Genomic DNA, 17,349 nt, shown 5'->3' on the forward strand with positions numbered 1-17,349 from the left:
TTCACAGTCACTTATCAAAAAAAGATTCTTATACATTTCTACCAGATATCTTCGGATATGCCTCACATCAAAAACTTTGAAATTCCCTGGACAGTCGTCCACCATGTTGACATAAGTGTTACCATGAACAGGCAACTGATTGGCTTTCACATTAGGCGCTTTGTCCTCAAAGGACACCATACCACTTTTCACAAGATTTTGAACTTCGTACTTCAGCAGATAACAATTCTCTATATCATGACCAGGGGCTCCCTGGTGAATAGCACAATGAAGATCAGGCTTGAGCCACCATGGTAGTGTCTCAGAAATTTGCGGAGGATTTCTCGGCTGGATTAGATTCTTGAGTACCAGGGATGGGTACAACTTTGCATAAGTTATAAGAATAGGGTCAAAGGAGACCTTCTTCCTTTCAAAATTTTACTGGTGATGATTTTTGTTGATGTAGTTGGCTCTTTGTTGCGGTTGTTGTTGATGTTGTTGTTGTTGTTGAATTGGAACTGATTGATTATTAGAATTGTTGGAAAAAACTAGAATTACTGAAGAAACTTGGTGCTGATGTTGACGGGGTTGAGAACTTTTCCTGACATGAGGCCTCCTCTACCTCCCCATTGATACTGAATTAGTTTCTCCGTCCTTCCTCTTGGAGAAACTCCCACCATACTTCTTGCTAGCTGACGCCTATTATTTAGTCAAACGTCCTTCAAGGAATCCTTCTTCTAGCCTTATCCCCATGTTTACCATTTCAGTAAAATCATTGGGGGCACTTACAATCATACGTTCGTAGTAAAACGAACTCAGCATTTTCTAGAAGATCTTAGTCATCTCCTTCTCTTCAGGAGGTGGACTTATCTGAGCAGCTAATCCTATCCATCTCTGGGCATATTCTTTAAATGTCTCCTTATCCTTCTGAGACATCGATCTCATCTGGTCTCTATCAGGCGCCATATCCACGTTGTACTTGTACTGCATGACAAAGGCCTCACCTTAGTCATTGAAAGTACGGATGCTAGCACTGTCCAGGCCCATATACCATCTCAGGACAACTCCAGTTAAATTGTCTTATAAATAGTGAATCAACAACTAATCATTTTCAGTTTGAGAAGACATTTTCCTGGCATACATAACAAGATGGCTCAATGGGCAAGTATTCCCTTTGTACTTTTCAAAGTCTGAGACCTTGAATTTCACCGGGATCTTGACATTAGAAACCAAGCAGAGTTCAACAACACTCTTCCCAAACAAATATTTCCCTCTCAGAGTCTTCAATTCTTTATGCAAATCAAGGAATTTATCTTTCATTTCATCCATTTTCTCATAGACATCCGGCCTTCAGACGGCTCAGAGTGGTAGATAGTGTCCTCAACACGAGGTAGAGTGTGAACGACTAGAGGAGGCACAGGCATGACAGGGTTAGATGTCGGCATAGAAACAAATATGGGCACATATCCTTTTGGCATAAAATTTGGTGGCATTCACCAAGGGAATCCAGCAGGCATAGCAGGAATGGGTTGACTGGCAGATGCATCAGGAATAGTTGAAGAAGCAATCTCATAAATAACGGTTCTCTGAGGAGGAGGAGGAGTTGTAGGAGACAGTGACGAATGATTCTGAGAAGTAATCACAAATTCCATTAGCGTCATAAATCTGGCGATCTCATCCTTCAACTCTCTGTTCTCTTGCTCTAGATGCTTCATTCTCTTTGGTTGATTAGCATGAGTATTATAGCGGTGAGTCAGCTTGGCTGGTGCACAAAAGAAGAACGGATAAGACATCTGGCGGAAGAAAACCTATTATGCAAATGATGCATGAAATGCAACATTTTGATTGTTTTTAATTTCAAGGAACATATGAAGTCCTATTTGCAAATATATAATCAAATAGTAACAATAATAACAATTTGATTAACCATAAAATCTATTTTTATTCATAAAATTGGGAAGGATTACACTGAGTACATTTTCGGCAACCAAAGTACAAATACAAGAGAAAAGGAAAACATCATCCTAAGGAACCCTAGCAATTGCATCAGATGATCTGGATATGGGTGAATACTTTATTTGGATGCGTCGAATCTCAGACTCAAAGTATTTCTTCATCTGAGCCTTCTCAAGAACTAGCTAATCAACAATCTTCTTTCAAGCACCGGAAGGTTAAGGCATGCTAGAGGAAGATAAACCATTTGGATCTCTCTGTCTCTTCACTGCATAGTCTTCAATAATCTCAATAAGTGTATCCTTTTCTTTTGATTCAAACTACAACTCTTCATGCTTTCGACTCAAAGCATGGGACCGCTCATCCCACATATCTCTCTCTTGCTTCATCTTGGTGAGTGCGTCTTCCAATTCCTCAACATCTTAGTTAGGAAGAGTTGATGGCTCAACCACAACCTCAGACGTAGGTCTTTCACAAGCGTACGACATCTTCATCTCCAAAGCTCTCTTCTTCACCCAAATAGTGTAAGCTTCCAAATCTACACAATTGCATAGACCAAGCTCGGATCTTCCTTTCCTATGCATATTATGCCAAGCATGTATCATCATTTTCTTGAAAAGTTGGGGATTTTTACCCTCTTGATAAAATAAACCTTCTAACTGAGTTTTATTAGTTTTATCTCTCAAGGGGAACCCAAGTTGACGATGGGCCAATGCTAGGTTGCAGTTGATTCCTCCTTGTGTACCAATGAGAGGCACATTAGAGAACTCACCATAACTATCAATAATGTCCAAACTACCCAATCCAGAATCATACCAAAGAATATCATCATTAGTGAGAGACATAAGTCTTTGGGACCATCGTAGACATTGTCGGTTCTCTATGAAAGCAGGCATCGGAGATAAGTGCAAAATAAACCACTTATACAGAAGAGGAACACATCATACAATAGTCTCATCACCTTTAGAATTCCTCAAATACAAAGAGAAATACACGTCACCCAACAGAGTCGGGACATGATTCCTAATCAAGAAAATTCTAATGGCATTAACATAAACAAAACCGTCGATATTAGGGAACAAAGCCAAGCCATGGATGAGCAGTACCAAGATAGCCTCAAAACAATCTATGTTACCAATTTGACCAAAAATAGTAGCTCTACCAATGAGAAACTCAGAAGTCAACCCAAGAATTCCTCTTTTCTTCACCAAATAAGCATCAATCTCAGATTTCTTCAGATGAAGAGCTTCAGTTATAATATGAGATCTCGGGATCTCCTCTAATCCACTAAAGGGTACTTTGTTTGATACGGGTATACCCAAGAGATGGGCATACTCCTCCAACGTAGGCATAAGCTGATAGTTAGGAAAAGTGAAGCATCAATAAAAAGGGTCATAAAACTGCACCAAAACACTCAAAAGTCCTTCAACCATATTAGTAGATAACACAGACAAAAGCTTCCCATGACATTGCCTGAAGTCCAGGGGATCTAATATAAAGGATGACAATTTCCTTAGCTCTTTCAAATCAGGTCATCTGAAATTGTACTTCTTAGTGTTCCTTCGTCCATAATCCATGGTCTGAAAACATTTGCAAACAAGACCTTAGTTTCCTTGAAATTTATTCTCTGTGATGAATGTCATGATACGCATGTATGCATGAATGCAACAATCACACACAAGGATCACACACAAGGAAATCATAAACAAAGGTCAAGGGATGGATCAAGTCATCATCAAGATCAATCATCCATTTTGGTGGATTGTGGTTTTTACCTTATCAACACCCAATTTCCATTGATATTAACAAACCTTGATCGGATCAACCAAGAATCAAAGGGTTTGTTGTGAGTCATGAGCATGGAGTTAGGTTAAGAACCATCCAAAGGAGTTTACTATGGGTAAAAACCTGTGGATCATGTTCTACAAAATTTCTCAGAGTCTTAATCTCATCCATCGAATATTATAGGTTAGGATGACTGACTCATCAACCCATAATATTCTCAAGAGAAATCCGTCTGAGTGTAGTATCGCGTAACAACTGTTATCAAGTCTACACTTGAACAGTCTTTTCATTACGTCCTAAATAGGCCAAGTTGGGTTAAACGTTCTACAGTCCTCAGCTTCTCGAACCCCAAATTAGAGAAAGTAATACCTATCCACAAATAACTTGTGTGACGTCAGTAACTCCAAAGAGGTCTCCACTAAGTAGATGGGTCTCAAGCCAACTTGTTAAGGACTACTCCACACAAGTTAAACATGACTATACCATCCTCCAATCTTAATTGCACTCAAGTTCAGGTTATAACTTATCTCACCACTCAGAGATCACCATGCACAACAGACAAATTATATCACACAAACAAAATATACAAACATCAAATATACAAATATACACATATAAAAAAGTAGGCTAAACCCACAGAGAACTACTCCCCAGCAGAGTCGCCACTTAATTTCTGTAGCGGTAAATTCATGACCATCAAGCTATGGATGAGCTTAACGTCAATAAAACCAGATTCGCCACCGTGCTTTTATTGTTTCCAAAGGAAAAAGGAAAAGTATGAACAAAACCAAAATATAAGAAGTTTTCAAATAAAAACTAATAAAATTCCAGAGATTACAGGTAAGGGGGTTGGTTACACAGAGGGAAGGTGTTAGCACCCAAAGTGTCCTAGATACTCCTATAGAGCCCTTTTTATGTGGGCATGCGTTTTTAGTATAAATGATATTTGATAAAATGGATTGTGGGGATGAGAAAAGAATTCATTGATTATATTTTTTTGTTTGACAAGACCTTCGGTCTTATGTCTACGTACCAACATAAAAATGAGATATCAAAACCTCGTAGTTCGTGGTAAAAATTTAAAATAAGTTGGTGTAGCGGGGTATTCGTTACCATTAGAGATATTGACTAAATCCAAGGTAAATCATACAAGTCGAGTCGCCACCGCACTTCTATTTATCCAAAGGAATGGTTAGAAAGCGAACAAAAACCTAAAAGTTTTAACAAAAACTAGTAAAAGAAACAGAGATCTGGGTAAGGGGGTTGGTTATGCAATGGGAAGGTGTTAGGCACCCAAAACATCCTAGGTACTCCTAGGGAGCCCTTTTCATACTTGTTACAAAGGTTGTTGTTTTGTGAAAATTTGTTCGTGCAAACATGATTGAAGAGATGAGAAGAGAATGTACAAATTATTTACATTTTGTGTTTGGATGGATAAACCCATTACCTACGTACCATCTTAGAAAAAGATTAGGATCAAAACCTCGTAGTTCGGGGTAAAAATCTTAAAACAAGTTGGTGAATTGATTGGTCCAAAAGCCTTAAGGTCTTTTGTTATCAAAGGGAGAAAACTCAACCAAACCACAAATCCACCATGTGAGGATAGCTTCAACATGCTAGTGAGGGGGTAACCCTATAATAAGCATGGAAGACTCATTGTCCATCACTAAGGACATAGGTGAGTATTACATCTACCACAAAGATAACTCAAACCTAATAGCTAAAGGTTATGAAAGATTTGATTAAGAAAGTGGCCATTGGAACCACAAAAAGAAATTTGAATAGGTTATATTTACCAATTAGAAGTATATACAAAAATGGTCAAAGTTGACTTAAGGATTCAATTCAAAATAAGTGTTATGAAAAGTAAGTTTGAAAATCAAAAGCCTAAGGCTTAGGTTTATAATGTTTGAAAATAATGGTTAAATGTTTGCACAAAGAGTTTTGGCTTGGGTTAGAGTGGAGAGATGAAGAAGAAGGGTTAAATCCTAAACATACAAGAGGTGAGGGAAAAGAGAACAAAACCACACAAGAGTTCCTCTCTTGAGATCATATTGATGATCCAAGTAGCTCCCATCCTTTGGAATAAGAAACCACAAAGCATAAGCAATCAAACAAGCCTCTTAAAAGATCCTCAATGTATCTTGTATCTTCCATTTGGATGATCATGGTGTCGCATCGCGCGAAAAACCGGCGGGAAAAGAAGAACAACAGAGCCGCCACCGTGCGTTATTTATCCCAAAAGAGGGAAAGGAAACGCTCAGAGTAAACCTGGGAAAGAACATGGTCTCGCGACCAAAGAGAATGGGTTCGGGAGTCGGTTATGCGAAGGGAAGGTATTAGCACCCCTACGCATCCGTAGTACTCTACGGGATCCACGCACAAAAGGAAAGAAAAATGGTTGCTATAACACTGCTCATAAACATCTACACACACTGGCTGAAAGAAACGAAAGAGACTGACTGAAACTGAACTCGGCAGGATGTCGCATCCTGGGCCTACTTAGTCTATCAGGCATAGACATCAGAGTCCAAGTAGTTCGGACTGGGGAAAGGACACATGCTCGCTAGGATAACGCATCCTATGCATACGTATCTTCTCGGACGAGAGAAGAATCAGAGCATTCGTAGCTCGGCTGACACGCACACAAACAAACAAGACACAGGCAAACGTGGAGCCCGACTGCCAATCACTGGACTTATGTCAGCATCCGAACCTAAACAACACAACAGATAGATAGGGAGTCGGGGACTCAGCCTATAACTGTCAAACGCACACAAACAGACAGCAAATGCTAAGGAGTACAGGGACTCGAGCCTAGCAAAGGTCAGACAACACACACAAAAAGAAAAAGGGCGCCCGGAGAGATCAGCTCAATCTCCTGCCTACATACTTCATCTGGTATGAAGATCAGGGCGATGTAGTTCCCCTACGCAGGGATAAAGGTTCTAGCCTAACCAGATAACAGAGGGAGACACAACTAGGGAGACTACGACTCGAGCCTAGATGTTATCATGCAAATCATCCCTAAGTTAAGGTTTCTAGCTAAACGGCACGCGGGCCAACCTATCCTAAGCATGGCTCACACAGGAAGCAAGCCACACACACTTAACTTGCACAGGAAGCAAGCCAAGCAAAACCTAACTTGCACAGGAAGCAAGTCTAAACTAATCCTAACTTGCACAGGAAGCAAGTCAAACTATCCTAACTTGCACAGGAAGCAAGTCAAACAATCCTACAAGCACAGATAGCACACGCTATACACAAACAAGTGGCTCAAACAAGGGTTAGGTTTTAGTCAAGGGGTCATATCAACCTCAACAAACAAACCTCTGGAACTGGGTGAATGTTGCTCTTAACCTTGCCATTGAGGGGCTAAGGTGAAGCAGATGAAAGGATGAAGTGAGGATGAGACCTCACAGCTCTTATCCCTGGCCTGGGAGAGCTCAAGACAAGAATGTGTGGGTTCAGAAAGTGGGAACCCTTCTACACATTTAAAACTGACTCAACTGTACAGTTTGTACAAGATCTTGGGTTTGTATCCGCAATGCATCAACACAGTGGTGTGAGCAAAGCAGATGACACACTGAATAGTGGGGGATAGATTGCATATCCCTACCTTCCACCAATTGCCTCTTCACTTAGGAGGACTTTGACTCTATGCAAGGACAAAAGTAAACAATCACAAACATTGCCTCTTAAGGAGGACTTCAGACAGTTGCCTGGCCAAGTAACAGGCCAGGTCTTCCAGACTACATGAAGTAAAGGAGGCATACCTCAATGCAAATTGCTTATACAAGCAAAGCAAAGCAAAAAGTTCACAAGGAACTAAGCAACTAAAGCACCTGAAACAGTCAAGCAGATGTTAGTATGCGACTTCAAACAAAACAAACAGAAACAGAAACCAACAGTCAATTGGAGGCACATGGATGTGCAAGGCACAAGGCCTATGGCATGTGAGCCAAGCCACCTACAAAACAAAGAGGTTAGGCAATGATACTTGAGTAAGCTCAATCAAAAGAATTGGTCTTAATGGCCATTTGATGGTCAACCTGAAAACACAAGCTCAAAGGTGAGTAACAGGACCACTAGGGCAAGCCTAGGGTCAAAAGTGAAAGAAAAAGTCAAGGCAGCAAGGAAAAGTAAACTCAAAGTCAAAGTCAACCAATTAGAAAGCAATTACAATTGGACCCACATTTATATCATGCATCATGGTCATTTCATAAGCCAAAGAAGTCAAAATATGGCAAAGAAAGCATACAAAAAGTCAACAGCAAGACTTCATTCAAAAGTCAACTCAAGCAATCTCAAAAATCATGAAATAAATCACACTCAATCCTAACATCTAACATGGTAGACATGTAAAATTTCATGGCATTTGGATGAGAGGAAGGCAGTCAACTAAAATCATGAAGTCAAACCAAATTTAAGTAAGCACAATGAAAGTCAACAAGCATGGGTCAACTTCAAAAAATCATATCAAATTGAAAACAGAAGAGAAATGAATGAGATTAACACCAATGCAAAGCTTGAGATGTCTAGTTATCACATATGAAATTTCATGGACATACAATAAGATTTGAGAATTTCACAAAAGATATGGCAATGTGTATTACAAAAAGCCAACAAATGGCTAAGCATGGAAGAAAATTCACAATCAAATGGAAAACAGCATGATTAATTCCAAGAAAATTCATACACAAACTAGACATGTGATGGATCATTCATGCAAAATTTGGGGTCAATTGGATAAGAGGAAGCATGTGAACAAAAATTGGGAAAATACATGATCATGGTATAGCACCAAATGTAACACATAACTTCAGAAAATCAAAGCTCACAAACCACAAATGGGAAATGCACAAAGTCTATATGGAAACAAAGGTCAATGTGTCTAGTTTCACCACAAAAAATTTCAAGCTCATTGGATGCAGCATGGATATTTCACAATTGAAATGGCAAAGGGTATCATTTATGCACACATGTTGGGAAATCATTTATCAATTAAAATCCAGCCAACCAAAAATTAATTAAAAATCATGATTAAATAATAGACATCTTTGTGATCATCATGCAAAAAAAATCATAATTTTTGGAGTTGAAATGGATGAGGAATTAATTGTTGAAGTTGATGCACAAATTGATGAAACATGAAGAACATAGCATAGCAAGATGGTCAAGGCAATGGTCAACGATGGCAGACTTGTAATTCTGGGTTCACTAATTGAAGCTGCGCGTTTTGGCAAGGCAAAACGAAATGTTTTGATTGGCTCTCAGCCAATAAAACAGTAATGAGCCAACCAACTTAAATTTTTGAGTTTCTAAAACCCTAGGGGTTTCTAACAGCAAAGGCATCATGTTCAATGTCCATCATCATCATAAAACAAAACACCAACAGCATGGCACTCATCATTTTGATCACAACAGCAACAGACTAAAACAAATCATGAAAAAATTCTGCATACTCATCATAACAGCATCATTCATCACTCAAACAAAATTCAAACCAAACATCATTCACAAACAAGGTATGGAGATGTTCATGCTGCAACCCAAACAACAGCCAACAACACAATTCAATATGGTTTTTTTTGGAAATTTTCGAGGGTTTCAAACAGCAGAGTAAATAGCAATTGCAGTGGAAATGGTTCAGGTGATCACAAACAACAACAACAGCCAACACAACATGGATGGGAGTTATGGAAAAACCACAGGGTTTATCATGGCAGGGTTTAGCAGCATGGTAATTGGTGTCATCAAGCAAGTATCAACAACATCAGGCAACATAATCCGACCAAGCATACAACAGCACATAAACAGCATGGATTTTCTAGGCATGTTCATGTAGTTCGAAACAGCAGGGCATGCACATTTTCATTGAAAACTCATCATTAATTGAAAAAAAATAAACAGCAAGGCATATAGCAGGACATGATCAAACAACAAAACAGCATCAATGATCCATCATGATAAGGTAACATCATCATTAGGCAATGTCAACCAACAAACAGAATATGAAACAAGGTGAATTTCTGGACATGGTTATGTTCATGCAAAACAACAGTAGGGCATACATGTGTAGTTACCAACATCCACACCAAACTTGGTCAGCAATTACAACAGCATATAAACAGCATGGTGGAAAATCCTCATGATTCAAACATCAGCATAGCATTATCAATCAAGATGAGCACTAACTCAAAACACCAATCATCAAAACATCATTAGCCAACAACAAACATAAGCATAATCATGGGAGAATTATGGTAGGCTTAGCAACAGCAGCAGGGCACTTGCAGCATCAATTTCATGTTATCTCATCATAAAACAAAATCGAGCAAGCAATCACAACAGCATACAACAATGTTTCACATGGATCTCAGGACAAATGTTCAAAGAGTTTCAAATACTGCAGCAAGGTTTTCATGTGGCATCAATGTATTCATCATCAATTTGCAGCATGGCTGATAGCATAACAGCATGGTAAAACAATGTTTTTTCATGACATAACAACCAAATAACATGAGCATGAAGATTTCTAGGCAAGGTTTCCTAAGCTGCAGCAGGCATTCATCATCATGTAAAATCATCAAGCAACATTTCAAACAGTATGGTAACAGTATGGCATCAATGTGCAAATGGCAACCAAACAACAGCACACCATTTCCCATGGATTTTATAAGCATATTCATGAGGTTCAAAACAGCAGCAAGTAATTAATTTCGATGAAATCCAACAACAGCATATGAACAGCAGGGGACAGCACAGTAGGTTCATTAACACACAATCAATTAATAAACCAGCACCTATGACCAAACATAACAAACATCAACATATGAATTTCAGGGCAATGGTCAGGAGGTTTCAAACAGCAGCAAAATGCATTCATGTGCTTAAAAACAAAATGCACAGAAACAATAAATGAACATTGCAATGTGATCCTTAAGCCTCATACATGCCTAATCCACTATTCATTTTCATCAAAGTACATGAACAAACAGGATTCGAGCAAAAAACAACATGAGCACTAAATTTCAAATCAGCATATCTTTTGATAGAATCAACCAATCTCAAAACTAAAGCTATCAGTGAATCCAGCATCCAAAGATCTTTCCAAAACATGCAACAATTTAACAAAACAAAGGGGTCGAAAATTACTTGACTTCTGCAGAAAAGCTGAGATGCAACAATGTTTTGGATGATTCAGCTCAAACAGTCAAAGGTCCAAGCTCCAAGTGATGGATGATGAAGGAAGTTGAGCTCAAACTTGCTCCATTCGACCTTAAATCCCAACTGCTGCAGTGTTATGTTGGTTTTGTTGGTTTGTTATGACAGAAAAGAATGCTCAAGTCTGCTGTTGGATGCTTGACAGCACTTTTCCAAATGGCCAAGGTGAAGTGGATCTTTTGAGTGAGGGTTGTATGCAGTGTGGTTTGTTATGCTTGCTGACAGAAAATGGCAAAATGAGGGCAAGGTTGAAAATGAGGGAGTGAGTGAGTGATGAGTGAAGTTGGATGTTTCTTGTGGGATGAGCTTGAATGAATGAGGTTAGGTCATGTTGGTTTGGTGATGCTATTATGTTGGCTGCAATGTTATGTGATGGTTGCAAGTGAGTTCAGAATGAGGAAAGGATAGTGAAAAACAAAGGCCAGGGTTTTTGTTCTTTGAAGTTTGGACTGGTTTGGTAATTGCATCAAAAGTGAAGCAGGAGAAATGTGAAGTTGATTTGAGGCTGCTGCTACTGGTTTATTTTGAAGGCAGGAAATGCATTTTGGATGGTATCAAAGCCAGGCTTAGCTCATTTTGTGAGTTTTGGAATGATTTCCTCAGTGCAAAGAGAGGGGCTTTCCTTTTGGTCTACTGCTGCTCTTGTTGACAGAAAAAGGAAAACAAGTCCAGTTTGCTGTTCTGTTTTTTTTGCTGTTTTTGTAAGGCAGTCTTTTTTTACCAAACATGCCAAAGCAAGGTGGACTTTTGGATGAGCAAAGTTGGTTGGTCTGTCATGTGTTGTTGCTGCTAGTTTGGGGCAGAAAAAAAACAAGGTGAGGGCAAAGTCTATGTCATTTGGAAGTTTGGAGCCAAGCAAGATGAGTGAATATTTGCTGGTCTGCTAATGACCTCTCATGACAGATGAAAAAAATGGGACTAAGTCATTGCCTTCTTGTTTTTGAAAATGCACTTGCCAAGGTTTTCCTTCTTTTTTGCTGCAGGGTATGGTGACAGACTTTTTTAGGGGAATGGCCAAAGGTGTGTGGTTTGTAGCTGCCTTTTTGTGACAGTACTAGCCAAGCCCTTGTCTTGTGTGGCAATATGACAGAAAATTGGGGGGAAAATTCTGCTGTGAGAGTACAAGTTATGGTTGTGAAAGTATGATACAAACATGTCCTTTTTCCAAAATTCAAGTGAGCAAGCATGGCTATGTGTACTTGTTGGTGTATGGCTGCACAATGAGGCTCACCATGACAGAAAAAATGGTCAAGAATGCTGCATAATGATGCTGGTACAAAGCATGGTTGTGGAAAGCAAGGACAAGCATGGTGCAATGGTACTTTTCTTGTAATTCAAGCTACCAAGCAATATTCACATGTGCTGCATATTTTGGCTTTGCAAACACACTTAAAATGATATCTATGAGCTGTTCCAATTGGCCAAATGTTGAAAAAATGCTTGAGCCAAAAAGTCAACTCTTGGTCAAACTTTGAATTTAAATGAAAAAGGTCCAAAAATTCCATTTTGATTGGTAAGGTTTTAGGTCATGAAATTTATATTTTTGGAAAGAGGATGAAAAATGTGGTTTGTAGGAAAAAACCCCACCAAATTTGGCCAAACGGTTTGGGAGATATGGCCCTTTGAAGTTCAAGATTTTCTGAAATCGATTCGATCATAACTGGCCAACCACACATGGGAATTGAGAGTTCTAGGACTTTTTGGAAATGGGAGAACAAGATCTTCAACTTTCATGTTGGGAAAAAATTCAATTGAGGCTTGTATCACAAAGTAAGTTTGAGGATCAAGACTTTCCACTTATGGCAATTTTCAGTTACAAGCCCAGTTTCCGTTTTGGGAAATTCATGATCTGGCTTCAAATTCTTCCATGATGGTGTTTGGCATGATGTATGATGACTATTTGGACATGAATGAACTCTCACAAACCAATTCCAATCATCCAATCACTGATTAAATGGACAGTTGACCAACAGTTGACTTTTAGGGTTTCTGACTGATTATGCATTGACAGATGAATTCCAAACCCTAATTCCTTGAGAATTTGACTTCAAATGATGTCCCAAGTTGTATGAACTCTTGATTATTGACCATGGTGCCCAAATTCCACAAGAATGACCACCATCCACTGCTTCGACTGACAGTTGACTTTTCTAGGGTTTTTGACTGTCTGTGTATGAACTGCTGACCTCTGAGCCCTCAACCCTTGACCAAAATACTTCAAATAGACCTCCAAGCCATGTGAACTTGTTGCACAAACCTTAGGGCCTTGATTCAATGAGAAATTCTTTTGCTTGCTTGGTTGACTGATCAGGAGATTAGTTTGACCTAATTTCTGATTGCTTGCTCTTGAGGCAACTGAGAACAATGCAAATGATATGCAATGGATCATGATATGCTATGACCTAATGTGAAAATGTATGTATAATGGTAGGTGCAAATTTGAGGTGCTACAGCTGCCCCTATTCAATCAGCTGGGAACCCGAACGGATGATAGCAACGGCTGTCAGACTTTCAGGGTAAACAGGGATTGAATACCAAAGAACCGTAGAATTTGCACAGACTGGATATGATACAAAAGAACCACGTCATTTACCGATGACAAACTGTATGACAGCTTCAGAAAAGCAAAACCATTTACCGATGGTTAGAGAACTGGAACTTGATGTTTACCGATATCAACTTCAGCAAGACCATTCACCGATGGCGTCTGGGGAAAATAAACTTCTGAAAAACAACAACCATTTACCGATGGTTAGAACTTGATATTTACCGATATCAACTTCAGCACGACCATTTACCGATGGCTGCTGGGAAAAACGAATTGATGTAATAAGGAAGCAAGACCATTTACCGATGGTGGCTTCAAAGAAACTTGACATTTACCGATGTCAACTTCAAACTGGCCATTTACCGATGGCTACTGTAACTGGGGATCCGATATTTACCGATATCGAAGAAAACGGGGCCATTTACCGATGGCATCTCCACTTGGGGAGGAATAAACTCTTTGTGGTGATACCAGACAAGACGTTTACCGACGACTTCCGGGGATCTTGATTTCATTGACCAGACATTTACCGCTGACTGGGATGAGACTCGACGTTTACCGACATCGAAAGATGATGTTTACCGACATCAAAAGAAATGACCAGACATTTACCGATGACTGGGAATGAGAAATTAATTGGGGAGATACAAACAAATATTCGCAACCGGAAACCAGATAGGACATTCACAGATGACTCTACTGGGGATTTCTAGCTGGGGATTATCAGACATTTACCGATGACTGAGGAAAAGACTCGATGTTTACTGACATCGAAAGATGATGTTTACCGACATCAAAAATGACCAGACATTTACCGATGACTGGAGAAAAGACTCGATGTTTACAGACACCGAAACAATGGTGTTTACTGACACCAAAAAAAAGATGACCAGACATTTACCGATGACTGGATAAAATACTCGATGTTTACAGACACCGAAACAATGGTGTTTACCGACACCAAAAATGATGACCAGACATTTACTGATGACTGGAGAAAATACTCGATGTTTACAGACACCGAAACAATGGTGTTTACCGACACCAAAAATGATGACCAGACATTTACTGATGACTGGGAGGGAATACTCGATGTTTACAGACACCGAAACAATGGTGTTTACCGACACCAAACAAAGAAAACACACGTGGGTGTTGACATGACACTTACTGGTATCACAAGAACGACATCTTAGATATGTCAAGGCAAGGTTGACCACTTGCTGGAGGGTCTCACTGGGGAGAAACAAACTTTCTGTCACCATCGGGTGAGGAAATAAACCTCTGTCACCATCGGGTGAGGAAATAAACCTCTGTCACCATCGGGTGAGGAAATAAACCTCTGTGGGGATAAACAAATCTGAATGCTGTCAAGAGCAACTGTAGCAGACTTGATGCTGACGTTGAACAAAAATGATCCGCCTCTGTCGGGGATACAGTCCGATGAGGTTAACAAATGAATGCATATGTTCGAATTTTTCATGGCGTAATGCTCCATTTATGAATGGAAATGCTACGCAATTTGAGGATGCAATGATTACTACATGCGAAATGCAAATGAACCCTGGCTAGGGAGCCGAAATGATCAGATACTCTGACTCTGTGGGGAGACTCCTCTTGGGGAAATACTCTGCGGGGAACTCTGCTTGAGGAATGGTAAAGCGACTTTACACCCCTGTCGAAGAATAGTACTGCTGCTGGGGAAGGGTAAACTCTGCTAGGGATATCCTTCAGTCCACAGGTAGGATAAATACTGGAGATAAAATTCAATGAACCTGCCTCACTCGGGGAGGAAATCGGCAAATACAGGCCTGCTAGGGATAGGCAATCTTTAGATCTGTTGGGGAATAGAAGGCACTATCCACAGACGTCTTCGCAGGGAAACATAGCTCTGGTAGCTTCTAAACTTGCTTGGGGAAAAAAAAAATCTGCTGAGGAAAAGTCCTCACAGATGCCCATCTGAAGAAACAACACAACAAAATGCCCCCAGGGGATACATGGACACGATACGCTCAAATGTCCTCAACATTCAAAATGATTTTCAAATGTTTCATCTTTCTGCATATTGTTGTGTAGCCTTCATGTTTTTTATATGCAATGCTTATCAAAAATTCGGACATTTTGCAAACAAAACAGTAAAAATAAAAACAAAAGAGCTATTTATCTGAATAACGACTTTTATTGATTGAAAATGTGCCTGAAGAGGCAAATACATTGGGAAGCAATTCCTAGAAAGAGGTAATTGCGTACAAGAGGAAAAATCTATCCTAATGGCAATGTGAACACGGCATCCACTATTTCCCAATTCTGTTATAACTCACAGATCATCCGTTTTCCTCCCAACTCCTTGCTTTCTGAGAAAAATGACTGGACAGATCACCCCTTTCGAGATGGCAGACGACAAAGCTTGATGAAGTACAGATAACTCAGACTGTAGTCTTCGCTTTAATCCCTAACTTTTGCCTGGATCGCCCTTTCGGGTTTTCAATCCACCGGGATACCCATTTTTGCCTAAGCCGCCCTTGCGGGTTTTCGACTTACCGGGTGTACAATTCTTTTCTATTTTATCCCTAACTTTTGCCCGAACCTTTTCTTTCTGTTTTTTTTTGGTTCGCCGGGATGCCCTTTTTTTGCCTGGACTCTTTTATTCTTTTTGTCCAGCGGGTCGATTTATGCGAAGTATTTTTTGACTACATCTGAGTTGACAGGAGACGGAAAATCTTCACCATCCATAGTTGTAAGCATCAAGGCTCCACCGGAGAATACCTTCTTCACAACATACGGACCTTCATAATTAGGAGTCCATTTGCCCCTGTTATCTGTACCGGGAGGGAGGATCCTCTTCAAAACTAGATCACCGACTTGATAGCTTCGAGGACGCACTTTCTGATCAAAGGCTCGCTTCATCCTTCTCTGATACAACTGTCCATGACATACAGCTGCTAGTCGTCTCTCCTCGATAAGGCTCAACTCGTTAAACCTTGTTCGAATCCACTCGGCTTCGTCCAGCTTGACATCCAATAAAACTCTCAGAGAAGGAATCTCCACTTCAACAGGTAGGACAGCTTCCATACCATACACAAGGGAGTAAGGGGTTGCCCCGGTCGACGTACGTACTGAGGTACGGTACCCATGCAAAGCGAAAGGCAGCATCTCATGCCAATCCTTGTACGTAACGACCATCTTCTGCACAATCTTCTTGATATTCTTGTTTGCCGCTTCTACAGCACCATTCATCTTTGGTCTGTAAGGAGAAGAATTGTGATGTTCAATTTTGAAGTCTTTACAAAGCTCTTTCATCATCTTGTTGTTGAGATTCGAACCATTGTCAGTGATGATTCTCTCAGGAACTCCATAACGACATATGATTTCTTTCTTGATGAACCGGGTAACCACTAGTTTGGTAACGTTAGCATAGGAAGCTGCTTCTACCCACTTGGTGAAATAATCAATCGCAACCAAGATGAAGCGATGTCCATTCGAAGCAGTAGGCTCAATCTTCCCAATCATATCAATGCCCCACATGGCGAACGGCCAAGGCGAATTCATGATATTCAGAGGGCTTGGTGGTACGTGCACCTTATCAGCATAGATTTGACACTTATGGCACTTCCGAGCATACTTGAAACAATCGGATTCCATAGTCATCCAGTAATAACCCGCTCTCAACAATTTCTTAGCCATTGCATGTCCGCCGGCATGAGTACCGAAGGAACCTTCATGAACTTCCTGCATTAACATGTCTGCCTCGGGTCTGTCCACGCATCTGAGCAAGACCATGTCAAAGTTTCTCTTATACAGCACATCATCCTGATTCAAATAGAAGCTTCCAGCTAGCCTCCTCAGGGTCTTCTTGT

The sequence above is a fragment of the Lathyrus oleraceus genome, chromosome 6 (genome assembly GCF_024323335.1).
Source record: "Lathyrus oleraceus cultivar Zhongwan6 chromosome 6, CAAS_Psat_ZW6_1.0, whole genome shotgun sequence".
Taxonomy (NCBI): domain Eukaryota; kingdom Viridiplantae; phylum Streptophyta; class Magnoliopsida; order Fabales; family Fabaceae; genus Lathyrus; species Lathyrus oleraceus.